Raw genomic sequence first — 20672 nt, 5'->3', positions numbered from 1 at the left:
ATGCTCTTTGCTATGACTTTCAATTGTGCCACTTCACAGGAGCAGCAGAGGGAATGCATCCCAATGCAAGTTCACACATGAATATGGCACATTAATGTACACGTGTGGTTTCTGTAAATAGAGAACGCTTGCCTCACTTGCCAAAACCCAGGATTGAGCTGGGGACCTTTAGATCTTCAGTCTAACGCTCTCCCAGCTGAGCTATTTCGGCCCTGCGTATGCACAGTGACTGCTGTTGAAACGCATCTTATCTGCCACCTAGGTACTAGCGTCAAAATTTGCGAGTGTTCCAGCAAGTCACCAATAAACTTTGAATGGTTGGAAGAAATGAAAGGCGCCATAACAGTGCAAAACCATGCATTCCATTCGTCAAGCATCTGATGATTGCAAAGAGGCTTTTTCACACTCAATTGTCATGGACATTGCAAGGAAGCTTTGCAAATTTTCTTAGATGCATGAATAGAAAGAGCTATTCTGCTACTGGTCAAGTGTTGGGTTTGAAGTCAACAGCATTATTACAAGGTGTCTTCCATTGAGAGAAACTCTTGTGGGAAGTGTTGAAAGTGTCAACAGAACGCCTGATCAGGGACTTGAACCCTGGACCCTCAGATTAAAAGTCTGATGCTCTACCGTCTGAGCTATCCAGGCTCTGAGAGGTACATCTTTTCTTACAAAAACAACCCCAAAACATCTGTATATTCAGATTGTCAGATTTTGAACATTGTGTAAGACATGTCTTACTAGGGAACACATCTGAAGAGCAGAGGCAGGATTTCCTATTGACTTTGAAGAACCATATGTGTTGGTTATATTACTTTCACACTTGAAAGAGTTGGATAAAAATGGCATCTTGACCAGTTTGAGTGCAACGCTAACTATACCTTCAAGGATCTTTGAATACTCAGCAATTTTTCGTGAACCTCTGTCAGACATGAAGCCAATGAATAGGCACAATCATTTCTACAATCAACTTGTGCCAGTCTGGTTCTGCGTGTTGCAGATCGCAGCTGCTCCAAATTGTTGAAATAAAGGGTGATGTACAAGCCTTGCACACCAGGGGAATAGCTGCCAAGTTTTCATGTACACAGTCTTGGATATGCTCTTTGCTATGACTTTCAATTGTGCCACTTCACAGGAGCAGCAGAGGGAATGCATCCCAATGCAAGTTCACACATGAATATGGCACATTAATGTACACGTGTGGTTTCTGTAAATAGAGAACGCTTGCCTCACTTGCTGAAACCCAGGATTGAGCTGGGGACCTTTAGATCTTCAGTCTAATGCTCTCCCAGCTGAGCTATTTCGGCCCTGCCTGTGCACAGTGACTGCTGTTGAAACGCATCTTATCTGCCACCTAGGTACTAGTGTCAAAATTTGAGTGTTCCAGCAAGTCACCAATAAACTTTGAATGGTTGGAAGAAATGAAAGGCGCCATAACAGTGCAAAACCATGCATTCCATTCATCAAGCATCTGATGATTGCAAAGAGGCTTTTTCACACTCAATTGTCATGGACATTGCAAGGGAAGCTTTGCAAATTTTCTTAGATGCACGAATGGAAAGAGCTATTTTGCTACTGGTCAAGTGTTGGGTTTGAAGTCAACAGCATTATTGCAAGGTGTCTTCCATTGAGAGAAACTCTTGTGGGAAGTGTTGAAAGTGTCAACAGAACGCCTGATCAGGGACTTGAACCCTGGACCCTCAGATTAAAAGTCTGATGCTCTACCGTCTGAGCTATCCAGGCTCTGAGAGGTACATCTTTTCTTACAAAAAACAACCCCCAAAACATCTGTATATTCAGATTGTCAGATTTTGAACATTGTGTAAGACATGTCTTACTAGGGAACACATCTGAAGAGCAGAGGCAGGATTTCCTATTAACTTTGAAGAACCATATGTGTTGGTTATATTGCTTTCACACTTGAAAGAGTTGGATAAAAATGGAATCTTGACCAGTTTGAGTGCAACGCTAACTATACCTTCAAGGATCTTTGAATACTCAGCAATTTTTCGTGAACCTCTGTCAGACATGAAGCCAATGAATAGGCACAATCATTTCTACAATCAACTTGTGCCAGTCTGGTTCTGCGTGTTGCAGATCGCAGCTGCTCCAAATTGTTGAAATAAAGGGTGATGTACAAGCCTTGCACACCAGGGAATAGCTGCCAAGTTTTCATGTACACAGTCTTGGATATGCTCTTTGCTATGACTTTCAATTGTGCCACTTCACAGGAGCAGCAGAGGGAATGCATCCCAATGCAAGTTCACACATGAATATGGCACATTAATGTACACATGTGGTTTCGGTAAATAGAGAACGCTTGACTCTCTTGCCAAACCCAGGATTGAGCTGGGGACCTTTAGATCTTCAGTGTAACGCTCTCCCAGCTGAGCTATTTCAGCCCTGAGTGTGCACAGCGACTGCTGTTGCAACGCATTTTATCTGCCACCTAGGTACTAGCGTCAAAATTTGCGAGTGTTCCAGCAAGCATCTGATGATTGCAAAGAGGCTTTTTCACACTCAATTGTCATGGACATTGCAAGGGAAGCTTTGCAAATTTTCTTAGATGCACGAATGGAAAGAGCTATTCTGCTACTGGTCAAGTGTTGGGTTTGAAGTCAACAGCATTATTGCAAGGTGTCTTCCATTGAGAGAAACTCTTGTGGGAAGTGTTGAAAGTGTCAACAGAACGCCTGAACAGGGACTTGAACCCTGGACCCTCAGATTAAAAGTCTGATGCTCTACCATCTGAGCTATCCAGGCTCTGAGAGGTACATCTTTTCTTACAAAAACAACCCCAAAACATCTGTATATTCAGATTGTCAGATTTTGAACATTGTGTAAGACATGTCTTACTAGGGAACACATCTGAAGAGCAGAGGCAGGATTTCCTATTGACTTTGAAGAACCATATGTGTTGGTTATATTACTTTCACACTTGAAAGAGTTGGATAAAAATGCCATCTTGACCAGTTTGAGTGCAACGCTAACTATACCTTCAAGGATCTTTGAATACTCAGCAATTTTTCGTGAACCTCTGTCAGATATGAAGCCAATGAATAGGCACAATCATTTCTACAATCAACTTGTGCCAGTCTGGTTCTGCGTGTTGCAGATCGCAGCTGCTCCAAATTGTTGAAATAAAGGGTGATGTACAAGCCTTGCACACCAGGGGAATAGTTGTCAGGTTTTCATGTACACAGTCTTGGATATGCTCTTTGCTATGACTTTCAATTGTGCCACTTCACAGGAGCAGCAGAGGGAATGCATCCCAATGCAAGTTCACACATGAATATGGCACATTAATGTACACGTGTGGTTTCTGTAAATAGAGAACGCTTGACTCACTTGCCGAAACCCAGCATTGAGCTGGGGACCTTTAGATCTTCAGTGTAACGCTCTCCCAGCTGAGCTATTTCAGCCCTGAGTGTGCACAGCGACTGCTGTTGCAACGCATTTTATCTGCCACCTAGGTACTAGCGTCAAAATTTGCGAGTGTTCCAGCAAGCATCTGATGATTGCAAAGAGGCTTTTTGTCATGGACATTGCAAGGGAAGCTTTGCAAATTTTCTTCGATGCACAAATGGAAAGAGCTATTCTGCTACTGGTCAAGTGTTGGGTTTGAAGTCAACAGCATTATTGCAAGGTGTCTTCCATTGAGAGAAACTCTTGTGGGAAGTGTTGAAAGTGTCAACAGAACGCCTGAACAGGGACTTGAACCCTGGACCCTCAGATTAAAAGTCTGATGCTCTACCGTCTGAGCTATCCAGGCTCTGAGGGGTACATCTTTTCTTACAAAAACAACCCCAAAACCATATGTGTTGGTTATATTACTTTCACACTTGAAAGAGTTGGATAAAAATGCCATCTTGACCAGTTTGAGTGCAACGCTAACTATACCTTCAAGGATCTTTGAATACTCAGCAATTTTTCGTGAACCTCTGTCAGACATGAAGCCAATGAATAGGCACAATCATTTCTACAATCAACTTGTGCCAGTCTGGTTCTGCGTGTTGCAGATCGCAGCTGCTCCAAATTGTTGAAATAAAGGGTGATGTACAAGCCTTGCACACCAGGGGAATAGTTGTCAGGTTTTCATGTACACAGTCTTGGATATGCTCTTTGCTATGACTTTCAATTGTGCCACTTCACAGGAGCAGCAGAGGGAATGCATCCCAATGCAAGTTCACACATGAATATGGCACATTAATGTACACGTGTGGTTTCTGTAAATAGAGAACGCTTGCCTCACTTGCCAAAACCCAGGATTGAGCTGGGGACCTTTAGATCTTCAGTCTAACGCTCTCCCAGCTGAGCTATTTCGGCCCTGCGTATGCACAGTGACTGCTGTTGAAACGCATCTTATCTGCCACCTAGGTACTAGCGTCAAAATTTGCGAGTGTTCCAGCAAGTCACCAATAAACTTTGAATGGTTGGAAGAAATGAAAGGCGCCATAACAGTGCAAAACCATGCATTCCATTCGTCAAGCATCTGATGATTGCAAAGAGGCTTTTTCACACTCAATTGTCATGGACATTGCAAGGGAAGCTTTGCAAATTTTCTTAGATGCATGAATAGAAAGAGCTATTCTGCTACTGGTCAAGTGTTGGGTTTGAAGTCAACAGCATTATTACAAGGTGTCTTCCATTGAGAGAAACTCTTGTGGGAAGTGTTGAAAGTGTCAACAGAACGCCTGATCAGGGACTTGAACCCTGGACCCTCAGATTAAAAGTCTGATGCTCTACCGTCTGAGCTATCCAGGCTCTGAGAGGTACATCTTTTCTTACAAAAACAACCCCAAAACATCTGTATATTCAGATTGTCAGATTTTGAACATTGTGTAAGACATGTCTTACTAGGGAACACATCTGAAGAGCAGAGGCAGGATTTCCTATTGACTTTGAAGAACCATATGTGTTGGTTATATTACTTTCACACTTGAAAGAGTTGGATAAAAATGGCATCTTGACCAGTTTGAGTGCAACGCTAACTATACCTTCAAGGATCTTTGAATACTCAGCAATTTTTCGTGAACCTCTGTCAGACATGAAGCCAATGAATAGGCACAATCATTTCTACAATCAACTTGTGCCAGTCTGGTTCTGCGTGTTGCAGATCGCAGCTGCTCCAAATTGTTGAAATAAAGGGTGATGTACAAGCCTTGCACACCAGGGGAATAGCTGCCAAGTTTTCATGTACACAGTCTTGGATATGCTCTTTGCTATGACTTTCAATTGTGCCACTTCACAGGAGCAGCAGAGGGAATGCATCCCAATGCAAGTTCACACATGAATATGGCACATTAATGTACACGTGTGGTTTCTGTAAATAGAGAACGCTTGCCTCACTTGCTGAAACCCAGGATTGAGCTGGGGACCTTTAGATCTTCAGTCTAATGCTCTCCCAGCTGAGCTATTTCGGCCCTGCCTGTGCACAGTGACTGCTGTTGAAACGCATCTTATCTGCCACCTAGGTACTAGCGTCAAAATTTGCGAGTGTTCCAGCAAGTCACCAATAAACTTTGAATGGTTGGAAGAAATGAAAGGCGCCATAACAGTGCAAAACCATGCATTCCATTCATCAAGCATCTGATGATTGCAAAGAGGCTTTTTCACACTCAATTGTCATGGACATTGCAAGGGAAGCTTTGCAAATTTTCTTAGATGCACGAATGGAAAGAGCTATTTTGCTACTGGTCAAGTGTTGGGTTTGAAGTCAACAGCATTATTGCAAGGTGTCTTCCATTGAGAGAAACTCTTGTGGGAAGTGTTGAAAGTGTCAACAGAACGCCTGATCAGGGACTTGAACCCTGGACCCTCAGATTAAAAGTCTGATGCTCTACCGTCTGAGCTATCCAGGCTCTGAGAGGTACATCTTTTCTTACAAAAAAACAACCCCCAAAACATCTGTATATTCAGATTGTCAGATTTTGAACATTGTGTAAGACATGTCTTACTAGGGAACACATCTGAAGAGCAGAGGCAGGATTTCCTATTAACTTTGAAGAACCATATGTGTTGGTTATATTGCTTTCACACTTGAAAGAGTTGGATAAAAATGGAATCTTGACCAGTTTGAGTGCAACGCTAACTATACCTTCAAGGATCTTTGAATACTCAGCAATTTTTGAACCTCTGTCAGACATGAAGCCAATGAATAGGCACAATCATTTCTACAATCAACTTGTGCCAGTCTGGTTCTGCGTGTTGCAGATCGCAGCTGCTCCAAATTGTTGAAATAAAGGGTGATGTACAAGCCTTGCACACCAGGGAATAGCTGCCAAGTTTTCATGTACACAGTCTTGGATATGCTCTTTGCTATGACTTTCAATTGTGCCACTTCACAGGAGCAGCAGAGGGAATGCATCCCAATGCAAGTTCACACATGAATATGGCACATTAATGTACACATGTGGTTTCGGTAAATAGAGAACGCTTGACTCTCTTGCCGAAACCCAGGATTGAGCTGGGGACCTTTAGATCTTCAGTGTAACGCTCTCCCAGCTGAGCTATTTCAGCCCTGAGTGTGCACAGCGACTGCTGTTGCAACGCATTTTATCTGCCACCTAGGTACTAGCGTCAAAATTTGCGAGTGTTCCAGCAAGCATCTGATGATTGCAAAGAGGCTTTTTCACACTCAATTGTCATGGACATTGCAAGGGAAGCTTTGCAAATTTTCTTAGATGCACGAATGGAAAGAGCTATTCTGCTACTGGTCAAGTGTTGGGTTTGAAGTCAACAGCATTATTGCAAGGTGTCTTCCATTGAGAGAAACTCTTGTGGGAAGTGTTGAAAGTGTCAACAGAACGCCTGAACAGGGACTTGAACCCTGGACCCTCAGATTAAAAGTCTGATGCTCTACCATCTGAGCTATCCAGGCTCTGAGAGGTACATCTTTTCTTACAAAAAAACAACCCCCAAAACATCTGTATATTCAGATTGTCAGATTTTGAACATTGTGTAAGACATGTCTTACTAGGGAACACATCTGAAGAGCAGAGGCAGGATTTCCTATTGACTTTGAAGAACCATATGTGTTGGTTATATTACTTTCACACTTGAAAGAGTTGGATAAAAATGCCATCTTGACCAGTTTGAGTGCAACGCTAACTATACCTTCAAGGATCTTTGAATACTCAGCAATTTTTCGTGAACCTCTGTCAGATATGAAGCCAATGAATAGGCACAATCATTTCTACAATCAACTTGTGCCAGTCTGGTTCTGCGTGTTGCAGATCGCAGCTGCTCCAAATTGTTGAAATAAAGGGTGATGTACAAGCCTTGCACACCAGGGGAATAGTTGTCAGGTTTTCATGTACACAGTCTTGGATATGCTCTTTGCTATGACTTTCAATTGTGCCACTTCACAGGAGCAGCAGAGGGAATGCATCCCAATGCAAGTTCACACATGAATATGGCACATTAATGTACACGTGTGGTTTCTGTAAATAGAGAACGCTTGACTCACTTGCGAAACCCAGCATTGAGCTGGGGACCTTTAGATCTTCAGTGTAACGCTCTCCCAGCTGAGCTATTTCAGCCCTGAGTGTGCACAGCGACTGCTGTTGCAACGCATTTTATCTGCCACCTAGGTACTAGCGTCAAAATTTGCGAGTGTTCCAGCAAGCATCTGATGATTGCAAAGAGGCTTTTTCACACTCAATTGTCATGGACATTGCAAGGGAAGCTTTGCAAATTTTCTTCGATGCACAAATGGAAAGAGCTATTCTGCTACTGGTCAAGTGTTGGGTTTGAAGTCAACAGCATTATTGCAAGGTGTCTTCCATTGAGAGAAACTCTTGTGGGAAGTGTTGAAAGTGTCAACAGAACGCCTGAACAGGGACTTGAACCCTGGACCCTCAGATTAAAAGTCTGATGCTCTACCGTCTGAGCTATCCAGGCTCTGAGGGGTACATCTTTTCTTACAAAAACAACCCCAAAACCATATGTGTTGGTTATATTACTTTCACACTTGAAAGAGTTGGATAAAAATGCCATCTTGACCAGTTTGAGTGCAACGCTAACTATACCTTCAAGGATCTTTGAATACTCAGCAATTTTTCGTGAACCTCTGTCAGACATGAAGCCAATGAATAGGCACAATCATTTCTACAATCAACTTGTGCCAGTCTGGTTCTGCGTGTTGCAGATCGCAGCTGCTCCAAATTGTTGAAATAAAGGGTGATGTACAAGCCTTGCACCAGGGGAATAGTTGTCAGGTTTTCATGTACACAGTCTTGGATATGCTCTTTGCTATGACTTTCAATTGTGCCACTTCACAGGAGCAGCAGAGGGAATGCATCCCAATGCAAGTTCACACATGAATATGGCACATTAATGTACACGTGTGGTTTCTGTAAATAGAGAACGCTTGCCTCACTTGCCAAAACCCAGGATTGAGCTGGGGACCTTTAGATCTTCAGTCTAACGCTCTCCCAGCTGAGCTATTTCGGCCCTGCGTATGCACAGTGACTGCTGTTGAAACGCATCTTATCTGCCACCTAGGTACTAGCGTCAAAATTTGCGAGTGTTCCAGCAAGTCACCAATAAACTTTGAATGGTTGGAAGAAATGAAAGGCCATAACAGTGCAAAACCATGCATTCCATTCGTCAAGCATCTGATGATTGCAAAGAGGCTTTTTCACACTCAATTGTCATGGACATTGCAAGGGAAGCTTTGCAAATTTTCTTAGATGCATGAATAGAAAGAGCTATTCTGCTACTGGTCAAGTGTTGGGTTTGAAGTCAACAGCATTATTACAAGGTGTCTTCCATTGAGAGAAACTCTTGTGGGAAGTGTTGAAAGTGTCAACAGAACGCCTGATCAGGGACTTGAACCCTGGACCCTCAGATTAAAAGTCTGATGCTCTACCGTCTGAGCTATCCAGGCTCTGAGAGGTACATCTTTTCTTACAAAAAAACAACCCCCAAAACATCTGTATATTCAGATTGTCAGATTTTGAACATTGTGTAAGACATGTCTTACTAGGGAACACATCTGAAGAGCAGAGGCAGGATTTCCTATTGACTTTGAAGAACCATATGTGTTGGTTATATTACTTTCACACTTGAAAGAGTTGGATAAAAATGGCATCTTGACCAGTTTGAGTGCAACGCTAACTATACCTTCAAGGATCTTTGAATACTCAGCAATTTTTCGTGAACCTCTGTCAGACATGAAGCCAATGAATAGGCACAATCATTTCTACAATCAACTTGTGCCAGTCTGGTTCTGCGTGTTGCAGATCGCAGCTGCTCCAAATTGTTGAAATAAAGGGTGATGTACAAGCCTTGCACACCAGGGGAATAGCTGCCAAGTTTTCATGTACACAGTCTTGGATATGCTCTTTGCTATGACTTTCAATTGTGCCACTTCACAGGAGCAGCAGAGGGAATGCATCCCAATGCAAGTTCACACATGAATATGGCACATTAATGTACACGTGTGGTTTCTGTAAATAGAGAACGCTTGCCTCACTTGCTGAAACCCAGGATTGAGCTGGGGACCTTTAGATCTTCAGTCTAATGCTCTCCCAGCTGAGCTATTTCGCCCTGCCTGTGCACAGTGACTGCTGTTGAAACGCATCTTATCTGCCACCTAGGTACTAGCGTCAAAATTTGCGAGTGTTCCAGCAAGTCACCAATAAACTTTGAATGGTTGGAAGAAATGAAAGGCGCCATAACAGTGCAAAACCATGCATTCCATTCATCAAGCATCTGATGATTGCAAAGAGGCTTTTTCACACTCAATTGTCATGGACATTGCAAGGGAAGCTTTGCAAATTTTCTTAGATGCACGAATGGAAAGAGCTATTTTGCTACTGGTCAAGTGTTGGGTTTGAAGTCAACAGCATTATTGCAAGGTGTCTTCCATTGAGAGAAACTCTTGTGGGAAGTGTTGAAAGTGTCAACAGAACGCCTGATCAGGGACTTGAACCCTGGACCCTCAGATTAAAAGTCTGATGCTCTACCGTCTGAGCTATCCAGGCTCTGAGAGGTACATCTTTTCTTACAAACAAACAACCCCCAAAACATCTGTATATTCAGATTGTCAGATTTTGAACATTGTGTAAGACATGTCTTACTAGGGAACACATCTGAAGAGCAGAGGCAGGATTTCCTATTAACTTTGAAGAACCATATGTGTTGGTTATATTGCTTTCACACTTGAAAGAGTTGGATAAAAATGGAATCTTGACCAGTTTGAGTGCAACGCTAACTATACCTTCAAGGATCTTTGAATACTCAGCAATTTTTCGTGAACCTCTGTCAGACATGAAGCCAATGAATAGGCACAATCATTTCTACAATCAACTTGTGCCAGTCTGGTTCTGCGTGTTGCAGATCGCAGCTGCTCCAAATTGTTGAAATAAAGGGTGATGTACAAGCCTTGCACACCAGGGAATAGCTGCCAAGTTTTCATGTACACAGTCTTGGATATGCTCTTTGCTATGACTTTCAATTGTGCCACTTCACAGGAGCAGCAGAGGGAATGCATCCCAATGTGCAAGTTCACATGAATATGGCACATTAATGTACACGTGTGGTTTCTGTAAATAGAGAACGCTTGACTCTCTTGCCAAACCCAGGATTGAGCTGGGGACCTTTAGATCTTCAGTGGCGCTCTCCCAGCTGAGCTATTTCAGCCCTGAGTGTGCACAGCGACTGCTGTTGCAACGCATTTTATCTGCCACCTAGGTACTAGCGTCAAAATTTGCAGTGTTCCAGCAAGCATCTGATGATTGCAAAGAGGCTTTTTCACACTCAATTGTCATGGACATTGCAAGGGAAGCTTTGCAAATTTTCTTAGATGCACGAATGGAAAGAGCTATTCTGCTACTGGTCAAGTGTTGGGTTTGAAGTCAACAGCATTATTGCAAGGTGTCTTCCATTGAGAGAAACTCTTGTGGGAAGTGTTGAAAGTGTCAACAGAACGCCTGAACAGGGACTTGAACCCTGGACCCTCAGATTAAAAGTCTGATGCTCTACCATCTGAGCTATCCAGGCTCTGAGAGGTACATCTTTTCTTACAAAAAAACAACCCCAAAACATCTGTATATTCAGATTGTCAGATTTTGAACATTGTGTAAGACATGTCTTACTAGGGAACACATCTGAAGAGCAGAGGCAGGATTTCCTATTGACTTTGAAGAACCATATGTGTTGGTTATATTACTTTCACACTTGAAAGAGTTGGATAAAAATGCCATCTTGACCAGTTTGAGTGCAACGCTAACTATACCTTCAAGGATCTTTGAATACTCAGCAATTTTTCGTGAACCTCTGTCAGATATGAAGCCAATGAATAGGCACAATCATTTCTACAATCAACTTGTGCCAGTCTGGTTCTGCGTGTTGCAGATCGCAGCTGCTCCAAATTGTTGAAATAAAGGGTGATGTACAAGCCTTGCACACCAGGGGAATAGTTGTCAGGTTTTCATGTACACAGTCTTGGATATGCTCTTTGCTATGACTTTCAATTGTGCCACTTCACAGGAGCAGCAGAGGGAATGCATCCCAATGCAAGTTCACACATGAATATGGCACATTAATGTACACGTGTGGTTTCTGTAAATAGAGAACGCTTGACTCACTTGCCGAAACCCAGCATTGAGCTGGGGACCTTTAGATCTTCAGTAACGCTCTCCCAGCTGAGCTATTTCAGCCCTGAGTGTGCACAGCGACTGCTGTTGCAACGCATTTTATCTGCCACCTAGGTACTAGCGTCAAAATTTGCGAGTGTTCCAGCAAGCATCTGATGATTGCAAAGAGGCTTTTTCACACTCAATTGTCATGGACATTGCAAGGGAAGCTTTGCAAATTTTCTTCGATGCACAAATGGAAAGAGCTATTCTGCTACTGGTCAAGTGTTGGGTTTGAAGTCAACAGCATTATTGCAAGGTGTCTTCCATTGAGAGAAACTCTTGTGGGAAGTGTTGAAAGTGTCAACAGAACGCCTGAACAGGGACTTGAACCCTGGACCCTCAGATTAAAAGTCTGATGCTCTACCGTCTGAGCTATCCAGGCTCTGAGGGGTACATCTTTTCTTACAAAAACAACCCCAAAACCATATGTGTTGGTTATATTACTTTCACACTTGAAAGAGTTGGATAAAAATGCCATCTTGACCAGTTTGAGTGCAACGCTAACTATACCTTCAAGGATCTTTGAATACTCAGCAATTTTCGTGAACCTCTGTCAGACATGAAGCCAATGAATAGGCACAATCATTTCTACAATCAACTTGTGCCAGTCTGGTTCTGCGTGTTGCAGATCGCAGCTGCTCCAAATTGTTGAAATAAAGGGTGATGTACAAGCCTTGGGAATAGTTGTCAGGTTTTCATGTACACAGTCTTGGATATGCTCTTTGCTATGACTTTCAATTGTGCCACTTCACAGGAGCAGCAGAGGAATGCATCCCAATGCAAGTTCACACATGAATATGGCACATTAATGTACACGTGTGGTTTCTGTAAATAGAGAACGCTTGCCTCACTTGCCAAAACCAGGATTGAGCTGGGGACCTTTAGATCTTCAGTCTAACGCTCTCCCAGCTGAGCTATTTCGGCCCTGCGTATGCACAGTGACTGCTGTTGAAACGCATCTTATCTGCCACCTAGGTACTAGCGTCAAAATTTGCGAGTGTTCCAGCAAGTCACCAATAAACTTTGAATGGTTGGAAGAAATGAAAGGCGCCATAACAGTGCAAAACCATGCATTCCATTCTCAAGCATCTGATGATTGCAAAGAGGCTTTTTCACACTCAATTGTCATGGACATTGCAAGGGAAGCTTTGCAAATTTTCTTAGATGCATGAATAGAAAGAGCTATTCTGCTACTGGTCAAGTGTTGGGTTTGAAGTCAACAGCATTATTACAAGGTGTCTTCCATTGAGAGAAACTCTTGTGGGAAGTGTTGAAAGTGTCAACAGAACGCCTGATCAGGGACTTGAACCCTGGACCCTCAGATTAAAAGTCTGATGCTCTACCGTCTGAGCTATCCAGGCTCTGAGAGGTACATCTTTTCTTACAAAAACAACCCCAAAACATCTGTATATTCAGATTGTCAGATTTTGAACATTGTGTAAGACATGTCTTACTAGGGAACACATCTGAAGAGCAGAGGCAGGATTTCCTATTGACTTTGAAGAACCATATGTGTTGGTTATATTACTTTCACACTTGAAAGAGTTGGATAAAAATGGCATCTTGACCAGTTTGAGTGCAACGCTAACTATACCTTCAAGGATCTTTGAATACTCAGCAATTTTTCGTGAACCTCTGTCAGACATGAAGCCAATGAATAGGCACAATCATTTCTACAATCAACTTGTGCCAGTCTGGTTCTGCGTGTTGCAGATCGCAGCTGCTCCAAATTGTTGAAATAAAGGGTGATGTACAAGCCTTGCACACCAGGGGAATAGCTGCCAAGTTTTCATGTACACAGTCTTGGATATGCTCTTTGCTATGACTTTCAATTGTGCCACTTCACAGGAGCAGCAGAGGGAATGCATCCCAATGCAAGTTCACACATGAATATGGCACATTAATGTACACGTGTGGTTTCTGTAAATAGAGAACGCTTGCCTCACTTGCTGAAACCCAGGATTGAGCTGGGGACCTTTAGATCTTCAGTCTAATGCTCTCCCAGCTGAGCTATTTCGGCCCTGCCTGTGCACAGTGACTGCTGTTGAAACGCATCTTATCTGCCACCTAGGTACTAGCGTCAAAATTTGCAGTGTTCCAGCAAGTCACCAATAAACTTTGAATGGTTGGAAGAAATGAAAGGCGCCATAACAGTGCAAAACCATGCATTCCATTCATCAAGCATCTGATGATTGCAAAGAGGCTTTTTCACACTCAATTGTCATGGACATTGCAAGGGAAGCTTTGCAAATTTTCTTAGATGCACGAATGGAAAGAGCTATTTGCTACTGGTCAAGTGTTGGGTTTGAAGTCAACAGCATTATTGCAAGGTGTCTTCCATTGAGAGAAACTCTTGTGGGAAGTGTTGAAAGTGTCAACAGAACGCCTGATCAGGGACTTGAACCCTGGACCCTCAGATTAAAAGTCTGATGCTCTACCGTCTGAGCTATCCAGGCTCTGAGAGGTACATCTTTTCTTACAAAAACAACCCCCAAAACATCTGTATATTCAGATTGTCAGATTTTGAACATTGTGTAAGACATGTCTTACTAGGGAACACATCTGAAGAGCAGAGGCAGGATTTCCTATTAACTTTGAAGAACCATATGTGTTGGTTATATTGCTTTCACACTTGAAAGAGTTGGATAAAAATGGAATCTTGACCAGTTTGAGTGCAACGCTAACTATACCTTCAAGGATCTTTGAATACTCAGCAATTTTTCGTGAACCTCTGTCAGACATGAAGCCAATGAATAGGCACAATCATTTCTACAATCAACTTGTGCCAGTCTGGTTCTGCGTGTTGCAGATCGCAGCTGCTCCAAATTGTTGAAATAAAGGGTGATGTACTTGCACACCAGGGGAATAGCTGCCAAGTTTTCATGTACACAGTCTTGGATATGCTCTTTGCTATGACTTTCAATTGTGCCACTTCACAGGAGCAGCAGAGGGAATGCATCCCAATGCAAGTTCACACATGAATATGGCACATTAATGTACACATGTGGTTTCGTAAATAGAGAACGCTTGACTCTCTTGCCGAAACCCAGGATTGAGCTGGGGACCTTTAGATCTTCAGTGTAACGCTCTCCCAGCTGAGCTATTTCAGCCCTGAGTGTGCACAGCGACTGCTGTTGCAACGCATTTTATCTGCCACCTAGGTACTAGCGTCAAAATTTTGCGAGTGTTCCAGCAAGCATCTGATGATTGCAAAGAGGCTTTTTCACACTCAATTGTCATGGACATTGCAAGGGAAGCTTTGCAAATTTTCTTAGATGCACGAATGGAAAGAGCTATTCTGCTACTGGTCAAGTGTTGGGTTTGAAGTCAACAGCATTATTGCAAGGTGTCTTCCATTGAGAGAAACTCTTGTGGGAAGTGTTGAAAGTGTCAACAGAACGCCTGAACAGGGACTTGAACCCTGGACCCTCAGATTAAAAGTCTGATGCTCTACCATCTGAGCTATCCAGGCTCTGAGAGGTACATCTTTTCTTACAAAAACAACCCCAAAACATCTGTATATTCAGATTGTCAGATTTTGAACATTGTGTAAGACATGTCTTACTAGGGAACACATCTGAAGAGCAGAGGCAGGATTTCCTATTGACTTTGAAGAACCATATGTGTTGGTTATATTACTTTCACACTTGAAAGAGTTGGATAAAAATGCCATCTTGACCAGTTTGAGTGCAACGCTAACTATACCTTCAAGGATCTTTGAATACTCAGCAATTTTTCGTGAACCTCTGTCAGATATGAAGCCAATGAATAGGCACAATCATTTCTACAATCAACTTGTGCCAGTCTGGTTCTGCGTGTTGCAGATCGCAGCTGCTCCAAATTGTTGAAATAAAGGGTGATGTACAAGCCTTGCACACCAGGGGAATAGTTGTCAGGTTTTCATGTACACAGTCTTGGATATGCTCTTTGCTATGACTTTCAATTGTGCCACTTCACAGGAGCAGCAGAGGGAATGCATCCCAATGCAAGTTCACACATGAATATGGCACATTAATGTACACGTGTGGTTTCTGTAAATAGAGAACGCTTGACTCACTTGTCAAACCCAGCATTGAGCTGGGGACCTTTAGATCTTCAGTGTAACGCTCTCCCAGCTGAGCTATTTCAGCCCTGAGTGTGCACAGCGACTGCTGTTGCAACGCATTTTATCTGCCACCTAGGTACTAGCGTCAAAATTTGCGAGTGTTCCAGCAAGCATCTGATGATTGCAAAGAGGCTTTTTCACACTCAATTGTCATGGACATTGCAAGGGAAGCTTTGCAAATTTTCTTCGATGCACAAATGGAAAGAGCTATTCTGCTACTGGTCAAGTGTTGGGTTTGAAGTCAACAGCATTATTGCAAGGTGTCTTCCATTGAGAGAAACTCTTGTGGGAAGTGTTGAAAGTGTCAACAGAACGCCTGAACAGGGACTTGAACCCTGGACCCTCAGATTAAAAGTCTGATGCTCTACCGTCTGAGCTATCCAGGCTCTGAGGGGTACATCTTTTCTTACAAAAACAACCCCAAAACCATATGTGTTGGTTATATTACTTTCACACTTGAAAGAGTTGGATAAAAATGCCATCTTGACCAGTTTGAGTGCAACGCTAACTATACCTTCAAGGATCTTTGAATACTCAGCAATTTTTCGTGAACCTCTGTCAGACATGAAGCCAATGAATAGGCACAATCATTTCTACAATCAACTTGTGCCAGTCTGGTTCTGCGTGTTGCAGATCGCAGCTGCTCCAAATTGTTGAAATAAAGGGTGATGTACAAGCCTTGCACACCAGGGGAATAGTTGTCAGGTTTTCATGTACACAGTCTTGGATATGCTCTTTGCTATGACTTTCAATTGTGCCACTTCACAGGAGCAGCAGAGGGAATGCATCCCAATGCAAGTTCACACATGAATATGGCACATTAATGTACACGTGTGGTTTCTGTAAATAGAGAACGCTTGCCTCACTTGCCAAAACCCAGGATTGAGCTGGGGACCTTTAGATCTTCAGTCTAACGCTCTCCCAGCTGAGCTATTTCGGCCCTGCAGTGTGCACAGTGACTGCTGTTGAAACGCATCTTATCTGCCACCTAGGTACTAGCGTCAAAATTTGCGAGTGTTCCAGCAAGTCACCAATAAACTTTGAATGGTTGGAAGAAATGAAAGGCGCCATAACAGTGCAAAACCATGCATTCCATTCGTCAAGCATCTGATGATTGCAAAGAGGCTTTTTCACACTCAATTGTCATGGACATTGCAAGGGAAGCTTTGCAAATTTTCTTAGATGCATGAATAGAAAGAGCTATTCTGCTACTGGTCAAGTGTTGGGTTTGAAGTCAACAGCATTATTACAAGGTGTCTTCCATTGAGAGAAACTCTTGTGGGAAGTGTTGAAAGTGTCAACAGAACGCCTGATCAGGGACTTGAACCCTGGACCCTCAGATTAAAAGTCTGATGCTCTACCGTCTGAGCTATCCAGGCTCTGAGAGGTACATCTTTTCTTACAAAAAAACCCCCAAAACATCTGTATATTCAGATTGTCAGATTTTGAACATTGTGTAAGACATGTCTTACTAGGGAACACATCTGAAGAGCAGAGGCAGGATTTCCTATTGACTTTGAAGAACCATATGTGTTGGTTATATTACTTTCACACTTGAAAGAGTTGGATAAAATTGCCATCTTGACCAGTTTGAGTGCAACGCTAACTATACCTTCAAGGATCTTTGAATACTCAGCAATTTTTCGTGAACCTCTGTCAGACATGAAGCCAATGAATAGGCACAATCATTTCTACAATCAACTTGTGCCAGTCTGGTTCTGCGTGTTGCAGATCGCAGCTGCTCCAAATTGTTGAAATAAAGGGTGATGTACAAGCCTTGCACACCAGGGGAATAGCTGCCAAGTTTTCATGTACACAGTCTTGGATATGCTCTTTGCTATGACTTTCAATTGTGCCACTTCACAGGAGCAGCAGAGGGAATGCATCCCAATGCAAGTTCACACATGAATATGGCACATTAATGTACACGTGTGGTTTCTGTAAATAGAGAACGCTTGCCTCACTTGCTGAAACTCCAGGATTGAGCTGGGGACCTTTAGATCTTCAGTCTAATGCTCTCCCAGCTGAGCTATTTCTGCCTGTGCACAGTGACTGCTGTTGAAACGCATCTTATCTGCCACCTAGGTACTAGCGTCAAAATTTGCGAGTGTTCCAGCAAGTCACCAATAAACTTTGAATGGTTGGAAGAAATGAAAGGCGCCATAACAGTGCAAAACCATGCATTCCATTCATCAAGCATCTGATGATTGCAAAGAGGCTTTTTCACACTCAATTGTCATGGACATTGCAAGGGAAGCTTTGCAAATTTTCTTAGATGCACGAATGGAAAGAGCTATTTGCTACTGGTCAAGTGTTGGGTTTGAAGTCAACAGCATTATTGCAAGGTGTCTTCCATTGAGAGAAACTCTTGTGGGAAGTGTTGAAAGTGTCAACAGAACGCCTGATCAGGGACTTGAACCCTGGACCCTCAGATTAAAAGTCTGATGCTCTACCGTCTGAGCTATCCAGGCTCTGAGAGGTACATCTTTTCTTACAAAAACAACCCCAAAACATCTGTATATTCAGATTGTCAGATTTTGAACATTGTGTAAGACATGTCTTACTAGGGAACACATCTGAAGAGCAGAGGCAGGATTTCCTATTAACTTTGAAGAACCATATGTGTTGGTTATATTGCTTTCACACTTGAAAGAGTTGGATAAAAATGGAATCTTGACCAGTTTGAGTGCAACGCTAACTATACCTTCAAGGATCTTTGAATACTCAGCAATTTTTCGTGAACCTCTGTCAGACATGAAGCCAATGAATAGGCACAATCATTTCTACAATCAACTTGTGCCAGTCTGGTTCTGCGTGTTGCAGATCGCAGCTGCTCCAAATTGTTGAAATAAAGGGTGATGTACAAGCCTTGCACACCAGGGGAATAGCTGCCAAGTTTTCATGTACACAGTCTTGGATATGCTCTTTGCTATGACTTTCAATTGTGCCACTTCACAGGAGCAGCAGAGGGAATGCATCCCAATGCAAGTTCACACATGAATATGGCACATTAATGTACACATGTGGTTTCGGTAAATAGAGAACGCTTGACTCTCTTGCTGAAACCCACGATTGAGCTGGGGACCTTTAGATCTTCAGTGTAACGCTCTCCCAGCTGAGCTATTTCAGCCCTGAGTGTGCACAGCGACTGCTGTTGCAACGCATTTTATCTGCCACCTAGGTACTAGCGTCAAAATTTGCGAGTGTTCCAGCAAGCATCTGATGATTGCAAAGAGGCTTTTTCACACTCAATTGTCATGGACATTGCAAGGGAAGCTTTGCAAATTTTCTTAGATGCACGAATGGAAAGAGCTATTCTGCTACTGGTCAAGTGTTGGGTTTGAAGTCAACAGCATTATTGCAAGGTGTCTTCCATTGAGAGAAACTCTTGTGGGAAGTGTTGAAAGTGTCAACAGAACGCCTGAACAGGGACTTGAACCCTGGACCCTCAGATTAAAAGTCTGATGCTCTACCATCTGAGCTATCCAGGCTCTGAGAGGTACATCTTTTCTTACAAAAACAACCCCAAAACATCTGTATATTCAGATTGTCAGATTTTGAACATTGTGTAAGACATGTCTTACTAGGGAACACATCTGAAGAGCAGAGGCAGGATTTCCTATTGACTTTGAAGAACCATATGTGTTGGTTATATTACTTTCACACTTGAAAGAGTTGGATAAAAATGCCATCTTGACCAGTTTGAGTGCAACGCTAACCTTCAAGGATCTTTGAATACTCAGCAATTTTTCGTGAACCTCTGTCAGATATGAAGCCAATGAATAGGCACAATCATTTCTACAATCAACTTGTGCCAGTCTGGTTCTGCGTGTTGCAGATCGCAGCTGCTCCAAATTGTTGAAATAAAGGGTGATGTACAAGCCTTGCACACCAGGGGAATAGTTGTCAGGTTTTCATGTACACAGTCTTGGATATGCTCTTTGCTATGACTTTCAATTGTGCCACTTCACAGGAGCAGCAGAGGGAATGCATCCCAATGCAAGTTCACACATGAATATGGCACATTAATGTACACGTGTGGTTTCTGTAAATAGAGAACGCTTGACTCACTTGCAAACCCAGCATTGAGCTGGGGACCTTTAGATCTTCAGTGTCGCTCTCCCAGCTGAGCTATTTCAGCCCTGAGTGTGCACAGCGACTGCTGTTGCAACGCATTTTATCTGCCACCTAGGTACTAGCGTCAAAATTTGAGTGTTCCAGCAAGCATCTGATGATTGCAAAGAGGCTTTTTCACACTCAATTGTCATGGACATTGCAAGGGAAGCTTTGCAAATTTTCTTCGATGCACAAATGGAAAGAGCTATTCTGCTACTGGTCAAGTGTTGGGTTTGAAGTCAACAGCATTATTGCAAGGTGTCTTCCATTGAGAGAAACTCTTGTGGGAAGTGTTGAAAGTGTCAACAGAACGCCTGAACAGGGACTTGAACCCTGGACCCTCAGATTAAAAGTCTGATGCTCTACCGTCTGAGCTATCCAGGCTCTGAGGGGTACATCTTTTCTTACAAAAAAACAACCCCCAAAACCATATGTGTTGGTTATATTACTTTCACACTTGAAAGAGTTGGATAAAAATGCCATCTTGACCAGTTTGAGTGCAACGCTAACTATACCTTCAAGGATCTTTGAATACTCAGCAATTTTTCGTGAACCTCTGTCAGACATGAAGCCAATGAATAGGCACAATCATTTCTACAATCAACTTGTGCCAGTCTGGTTCTGCGTGTTGCAGATCGCAGCTGCTCCAAATTGTTGAAATAAAGGGTGATGTACAAGCCTTGCACACCAGGGAATAGTTGTCAGGTTTTCATGTACACAGTCTTGGATATGCTCTTTGCTATGACTTTCAATTGTGCCACTTCACAGGAGCAGCAGAGGGAATGCATCCCAATGCAAGTTCACAC

General features: G+C 42.8%; 27 non-coding genes across 27 annotated transcripts; all 27 read right to left on the bottom strand.

Moving 5' to 3' along the window:
• Positions 1-138: 138 nt before the first annotated feature.
• On the bottom strand, positions 139-211 carry trnaf-gaa (transfer RNA phenylalanine (anticodon GAA)). Its single transcript has one exon. It is a non-coding gene; the product is annotated as a tRNA-Phe (tRNA).
• A 364-nt stretch (positions 212-575) lies between these two features.
• trnak-uuu (transfer RNA lysine (anticodon UUU)) lies at positions 576-648 on the bottom strand. The gene has a single exon. It is a non-coding gene; the product is annotated as a tRNA-Lys (tRNA).
• Positions 649-1234: 586 nt separating this feature from the next.
• trnaf-gaa (transfer RNA phenylalanine (anticodon GAA)) lies at positions 1235-1307 on the bottom strand. The gene has a single exon. It is a non-coding gene; the product is annotated as a tRNA-Phe (tRNA).
• A 363-nt stretch (positions 1308-1670) lies between these two features.
• On the bottom strand, positions 1671-1743 carry trnak-uuu (transfer RNA lysine (anticodon UUU)). Its single transcript has one exon. It is a non-coding gene; the product is annotated as a tRNA-Lys (tRNA).
• A 947-nt stretch (positions 1744-2690) lies between these two features.
• Positions 2691-2763, bottom strand: trnak-uuu (transfer RNA lysine (anticodon UUU)). Its single transcript has one exon. It is a non-coding gene; the product is annotated as a tRNA-Lys (tRNA).
• A 936-nt stretch (positions 2764-3699) lies between these two features.
• Positions 3700-3772, bottom strand: trnak-uuu (transfer RNA lysine (anticodon UUU)). Its single transcript has one exon. It is a non-coding gene; the product is annotated as a tRNA-Lys (tRNA).
• A 481-nt stretch (positions 3773-4253) lies between these two features.
• On the bottom strand, positions 4254-4326 carry trnaf-gaa (transfer RNA phenylalanine (anticodon GAA)). The gene has a single exon. It is a non-coding gene; the product is annotated as a tRNA-Phe (tRNA).
• Positions 4327-4691: 365 nt separating this feature from the next.
• On the bottom strand, positions 4692-4764 carry trnak-uuu (transfer RNA lysine (anticodon UUU)). The gene has a single exon. It is a non-coding gene; the product is annotated as a tRNA-Lys (tRNA).
• Positions 4765-5350: 586 nt separating this feature from the next.
• Positions 5351-5423, bottom strand: trnaf-gaa (transfer RNA phenylalanine (anticodon GAA)). Its single transcript has one exon. It is a non-coding gene; the product is annotated as a tRNA-Phe (tRNA).
• A 365-nt stretch (positions 5424-5788) lies between these two features.
• Positions 5789-5861, bottom strand: trnak-uuu (transfer RNA lysine (anticodon UUU)). Its single transcript has one exon. It is a non-coding gene; the product is annotated as a tRNA-Lys (tRNA).
• Positions 5862-6807: 946 nt separating this feature from the next.
• Positions 6808-6880, bottom strand: trnak-uuu (transfer RNA lysine (anticodon UUU)). Its single transcript has one exon. It is a non-coding gene; the product is annotated as a tRNA-Lys (tRNA).
• A 949-nt stretch (positions 6881-7829) lies between these two features.
• Positions 7830-7902, bottom strand: trnak-uuu (transfer RNA lysine (anticodon UUU)). Its single transcript has one exon. It is a non-coding gene; the product is annotated as a tRNA-Lys (tRNA).
• Positions 7903-8381: 479 nt separating this feature from the next.
• trnaf-gaa (transfer RNA phenylalanine (anticodon GAA)) lies at positions 8382-8454 on the bottom strand. The gene has a single exon. It is a non-coding gene; the product is annotated as a tRNA-Phe (tRNA).
• A 363-nt stretch (positions 8455-8817) lies between these two features.
• trnak-uuu (transfer RNA lysine (anticodon UUU)) lies at positions 8818-8890 on the bottom strand. The gene has a single exon. It is a non-coding gene; the product is annotated as a tRNA-Lys (tRNA).
• Positions 8891-9916: 1026 nt separating this feature from the next.
• On the bottom strand, positions 9917-9989 carry trnak-uuu (transfer RNA lysine (anticodon UUU)). The gene has a single exon. It is a non-coding gene; the product is annotated as a tRNA-Lys (tRNA).
• A 945-nt stretch (positions 9990-10934) lies between these two features.
• trnak-uuu (transfer RNA lysine (anticodon UUU)) lies at positions 10935-11007 on the bottom strand. The gene has a single exon. It is a non-coding gene; the product is annotated as a tRNA-Lys (tRNA).
• A 947-nt stretch (positions 11008-11954) lies between these two features.
• Positions 11955-12027, bottom strand: trnak-uuu (transfer RNA lysine (anticodon UUU)). Its single transcript has one exon. It is a non-coding gene; the product is annotated as a tRNA-Lys (tRNA).
• Positions 12028-12933: 906 nt separating this feature from the next.
• Positions 12934-13006, bottom strand: trnak-uuu (transfer RNA lysine (anticodon UUU)). The gene has a single exon. It is a non-coding gene; the product is annotated as a tRNA-Lys (tRNA).
• Positions 13007-13592: 586 nt separating this feature from the next.
• On the bottom strand, positions 13593-13665 carry trnaf-gaa (transfer RNA phenylalanine (anticodon GAA)). The gene has a single exon. It is a non-coding gene; the product is annotated as a tRNA-Phe (tRNA).
• Positions 13666-14028: 363 nt separating this feature from the next.
• trnak-uuu (transfer RNA lysine (anticodon UUU)) lies at positions 14029-14101 on the bottom strand. Its single transcript has one exon. It is a non-coding gene; the product is annotated as a tRNA-Lys (tRNA).
• A 943-nt stretch (positions 14102-15044) lies between these two features.
• On the bottom strand, positions 15045-15117 carry trnak-uuu (transfer RNA lysine (anticodon UUU)). Its single transcript has one exon. It is a non-coding gene; the product is annotated as a tRNA-Lys (tRNA).
• A 946-nt stretch (positions 15118-16063) lies between these two features.
• On the bottom strand, positions 16064-16136 carry trnak-uuu (transfer RNA lysine (anticodon UUU)). The gene has a single exon. It is a non-coding gene; the product is annotated as a tRNA-Lys (tRNA).
• A 481-nt stretch (positions 16137-16617) lies between these two features.
• trnaf-gaa (transfer RNA phenylalanine (anticodon GAA)) lies at positions 16618-16690 on the bottom strand. Its single transcript has one exon. It is a non-coding gene; the product is annotated as a tRNA-Phe (tRNA).
• A 366-nt stretch (positions 16691-17056) lies between these two features.
• On the bottom strand, positions 17057-17129 carry trnak-uuu (transfer RNA lysine (anticodon UUU)). Its single transcript has one exon. It is a non-coding gene; the product is annotated as a tRNA-Lys (tRNA).
• Positions 17130-18148: 1019 nt separating this feature from the next.
• On the bottom strand, positions 18149-18221 carry trnak-uuu (transfer RNA lysine (anticodon UUU)). The gene has a single exon. It is a non-coding gene; the product is annotated as a tRNA-Lys (tRNA).
• A 947-nt stretch (positions 18222-19168) lies between these two features.
• Positions 19169-19241, bottom strand: trnak-uuu (transfer RNA lysine (anticodon UUU)). The gene has a single exon. It is a non-coding gene; the product is annotated as a tRNA-Lys (tRNA).
• A 936-nt stretch (positions 19242-20177) lies between these two features.
• Positions 20178-20250, bottom strand: trnak-uuu (transfer RNA lysine (anticodon UUU)). The gene has a single exon. It is a non-coding gene; the product is annotated as a tRNA-Lys (tRNA).
• Between the last annotated feature and the right edge of the window lie 422 nt (positions 20251-20672).

This window comes from Epinephelus fuscoguttatus, linkage group LG20 (assembly GCF_011397635.1).
Source record: "Epinephelus fuscoguttatus linkage group LG20, E.fuscoguttatus.final_Chr_v1".
Lineage (NCBI taxonomy): Eukaryota > Metazoa > Chordata > Actinopteri > Perciformes > Serranidae > Epinephelus > Epinephelus fuscoguttatus.
The sequence above is the reverse complement of the archived record's forward strand: the minus strand, read 5'-3'. Positions and strand labels throughout refer to the sequence as shown.